The following is a 4,679-nucleotide window of genomic DNA, read 5'->3' as shown; positions in this document are numbered from 1 at the left end:
AGGTGGGAGGAGGGGATAGGTGGGAGGAAGAACAGGTTTTGGGATGCGGTAGGGGGAGGGGAGTCAGTGAGTTACGTTTAATGTGGAGCAATTGATGTTTTGTATCCAAACACTCAATGGAAGCATGCAGGTACAGCAAAGCAATCAGGAAAGTAAATGACACATTGGTCTTTATACCAAAGGGACTGCAGCACACGGACAGTACCTCAAAATCCAGCCAAGTTTGCCGATTTTGTGCTTTCCTGGATCTTGGACATTGAATCTCTACTGTACCTAAAACTAATAAAGGCCCTGAAACTAATAATGAACCTATATATAGTAAAGGAACCTGAATATAATACAGACCCTGAAGCAGATACTCACAGATACTGGCATCCAGGTTAACCCGAGACTAAATGTTTCTGTCAATAGTCACTTGGGCCAGGGACCCGACCTTACACAAAGGTTGAGCTGCAAATGAAGCAGCCGTCCCTAGTACACAATTGCCCAGCTCGGGTAGGGCTGCAGGTGCCCAGTAGTGACCCTGAGGTTGGCGGAGCTACATTAGGTTCTCCAGCAGTCACATGTTTCTCTTACCCCATTGGCACCTACTCACCCACACGTCCCTGGTGGAGAAGAACCAAGGGAAACCTGAGGATGAGATTCCCTCTGAAAGAATGGAAGAAAGACTCTACTCCACAACAGGAACAAAATGTGGAAACTCATCTTTCTGCAGGGGAGAGACAATCTGCCTGAGTGAAGGAAGTAGGAACGAGACAAACTGAGTCGAGGGATAATCAATAAGATAGAGTTGGAACGATCCTGACACTAGTCAAGTGCGCCATTTCAAAAATGTCTATTAGTCACACAACTCCAGTTTTTGGACTGCAGATTTGAGGGCCTGCATCTGTACATGTATAAGGGAGTCTTGCTACGATTGAACAGGGTTTTTGGCGTTAACACTAGTGAAACATTGTGGAAGTTTTGGTTTCTACATTTAAAGAAGGCAGTGGACATAGTGCAGCAAAAGGTTCACTTGATTGGTTCCTAGGATTAGAGCATTGCTCGATGAGAGGTTGAGTAAATTGGGCCTTCAGGGAACAAAAGGTGAACTCTTTGAAAGATACTAAATTCTGAAGAGCTTGTGGACTGGGAAGGTGTTTGTCCTGGCTGCAGAATCTAAAATGCTGGATCACAGTCTCGGGACTAAGGGTCAATTATTTAGCGCAAATACATAAAAAGCTGCTTCAATGCTGCTCTGTCATTCACCATGATCATAGCTGATCTTCAGCTTCTCTTTCTCCACTTTTCCAACTGCTCCTGATATCCCTCAACTTCCAGAGAGACCAAAAATCTATCTATCCCAGTCTCAAATGTACTCAATGGTGCAGCATCCACAACTTTGGGCTGGAGAATTCCAAAGATTCACAACATTTCAAGTGAAGAAATTTCTCCAGATCTCTGTCCAAATGATCGGTCCATTATCCTGAAACTGTGTTGTCTTGGCACCATAAAAGCCTGGATTGTTAATTGAATTCAAACCCCACCATCTGCCATGGTGGGATTTGAACCCATCACCCCAGATCATTAGTCTGGGCCTCAAGATTACTATTCGAGTGACATAACCACTACACCACTGTCTGCCCCTAAAATATAGAATCCCTACAGTGCAGAAGCAGGCCATTCAGCCCATTGATTCCATACTGACCCTCCAATGAGTATCCCACTCTGAACCAGCCCCACATCCTATCACCCTGCATTTCCCATGGCTAATCCATCTAGACTGCACATCCCTGGACACTATGGGCAAGTTAGTCAGTCCTGCACACTTTTGGACTGTGGGAGGAAACTGGAACACCTGGAGGAAACCCACGCAGACATGATGAGAATGTGCAAACTTCACACAGACAGTTGCCTGAGGGTGGAACTGAACCCAGGTCCCTTGCCATTGTGAGACAGCATTGCCACTGTGCCATCATGGCACCTCAATGTAATGTTTATTCGAGATATCTTCAAAATGATGCAATTAATAAATACTTCACTTTATTATTAAAGATTAAATGTAATACGAGTGACTCTGTTTGCCTGGGGAAGTAAAGTTTGCACTAATAAAGATTCAGAAGAATTTTTTTTATTTCACCTATTTTTATAATCAACCTGTTCAAGAGATGTTATTATACACCTCTGGAGCAGGTGGAATTTGAACCTGGGTCTCCTGGTCCACGGATGGGCATGCTACCACTGCACCAACTTTTGATAAATGCACGACACTTGGAATAGATTCGATTATGGATTGGATTATTTCTGCTTCAATTCTCTACTCAGTAACACCTTTGCATCATTTGTAATTACATTACTGATCTAGGATGATCAATTGACATGACTCTTGTTTTATTGTGGGCTGCAAGTCTGGTAAGGGACAAATCCACATAAATATCCCTAAACGTTTTGATCGATAGTCAAGAACTTTCTTTAAAAAGAAACCGCCCTGGTAAGTGCTCAAGTTGCTCAGAAGCCCCCAAACATACCCTAAACATCATTTCACACCACAATAGAACATAGAACATAGAACTGTACAGCACAGTACAGGCCCTTCGGCTCACGAAGGCCCACGGCCCTAACCTCCACCCCTACTTGATACTATCATCCATATGCCTATCTAATAGCCACTTAAATGCCCCTAATGAGGCCGACTCCACTACCCTCTCCAGCAATGCATTCCATGCCCCTACCACCCTCTGAGTAAAGAACCTACCTCTGACGTCTCCCCTATATTTACCTCCACTCACTTTGAAACTATGCCCCCTCGTAATAGCTACCTCCACCCTAGGAAAAAGTCTCTGGCTGTCCACTCTATCTATACCTTTGATCATTTTGTACACCTCTATCAAGTCACCTCTCATCCTTCGTCGTTCTAAAGAGAAATGCCGTAGCGCTCTCAACTTTTCCTCGTAAGACCTTCCCTCCATTCCAGGCAACATCCTGTAAGTCTCCTCTGCACCTTTTCCAATGCTTCCACATCTTTCCTGTAATGAAGTGACTAGAACTGGACACAATACTTCAGATGTGGCCGAACCGGAGTTTTGTACAGCTGGAGCATAACTTCACAGCTCTTGAACTCAATCCCTCCATTAATGAAAGCTAACACACCATACGCCTTCTTAACAACTCTATCCACCTGGGTGGCAGCTTTCAGGGAACTGTGGACATGAACCCCAAGATCCCTCTGCTCCTCCACACTGCCAAGAATCTTTCCGTTAACCCTGTATTCTGCTTTCAAGTTTGTCCTTCCAAAATGAATCACCTCACATTTTTCAGGGTTAAACGCCATCTGCCACTTCTCAGCCCAGCTCTGCGTTCTATCAATGTACCTTTGTAACCTAGAACAGCCCTCCGCACTATCCACGACTCGACCCACCTTCGTGTCGTCCGCGAACTTACTAATCCACCTTTCCACTCCTACATCCAAATCATTTACAAAAATCACAAATAAAAGAGGACCCAGAAAGGATCCTTGTGGTACACCACTCGTAACTGGGCACCATGTTGAATATTTTCCGTCCACTACCACCCTTTGTCTTCTAAGGGTCAGCCAATTCTGAATCCAATCTGCCACATTTTCCCCCTATCTCATGCCTCCTTACTTTCTGCATGAGCCTGCCATGGGGAACTTTATCAAACGCCTTACTTAAATCCATGCATACCACATCCACTGCTCTACCTTCACCCACATGTTTGGTCACCTCTTCAAAGAATTCAATAAGGTTTGTGAGGCATGATCTACCCCTTACAAATCCATGCTGACTTATCACAAATCAAACAGCCTTTCCAAGTGATCATAAATCCTACCTCTCAGAGCCCCTTCCAATAATTTGCCCACCACTTAAGTAAGACTAACTGACCTGTAATTTCCGGGGTTATCCCTATTCCCTTTCTTGAACAAGGGAATGATGTTGCCACTCTCCAATCTTCTGGCACTATACCCGTTGACAGCGAGGACGAAAAGATCATCACCAAAGGCCCTGTGATCTCTTCCCTCGCTTCCCATACAATCCTTGGATAAATCCCATCAGGCCTGGGGGACCTATCTACAAGTTCCTCAAAATTCCTAGTACATCTTCCTTACTAACATCCAACTCCTCTAGCCTACCAGCCCTGTTTCACACTGTCCTCCCCTACAACTACGTCCCTTTCAGCTGTGAATACCGAAGAAAAGTATTCATTAAGGACCTCTCCTACCTCTTTAGGCTCCGTACACAAATTGCCTTTACAATCCTTGATCGGCTCTACCCTTTCTCTGGTGCAATTTTCAACACTTTGCCAATTAAGGCTAATCACTGCCCAAAATTAGGCTACCCCTAATTCTCAGGGCAGTCATCAGCAAAGTTTGAAATGGTGCAGCAGCAGATTCGTGACTGGCTTGAAGTAGAAAAGACAAAACTGCAGGACTGGTGATTGGTTAATACTCCAGTCTTTGAATGACCTCTCTGGGACTTCCTGAGGAGAAACATACACACACACAGACATTAATGGATCATTTCCCCCAGACAGGAGTGCTTTCCCTATTCTTGTGCCTGGTATTTGTTAGATACACAATGGGATCGACCCCTGTACCATCTGCAACTAACAAGCGTTTCATACTTTCTCTTTCTGACACTGAAGCCCCTTTCCTCTACTCATTGACACTGAAGCCCCTTTCC

General features: G+C 44.6%; 1 protein-coding gene across 1 annotated transcript in view; it reads right to left on the bottom strand.

Moving 5' to 3' along the window:
- LOC109912989 (protein SCO1 homolog, mitochondrial) overlaps window positions 1-4,679 on the bottom strand; it is a 13,946-nt gene that overhangs the window by 8,778 nt on the left and 489 nt on the right. The gene's annotated exons all lie outside the window — the stretch shown is intronic.

This window comes from Rhincodon typus, chromosome 23, assembly GCF_021869965.1.
Source record: "Rhincodon typus isolate 14 chromosome 23, sRhiTyp1.1, whole genome shotgun sequence".
Classification (NCBI taxonomy): Eukaryota; Metazoa; Chordata; class Chondrichthyes; order Orectolobiformes; family Rhincodontidae; genus Rhincodon; species Rhincodon typus.
The sequence above is the reverse complement of the archived record's forward strand: the minus strand, read 5'-3'. Positions and strand labels throughout refer to the sequence as shown.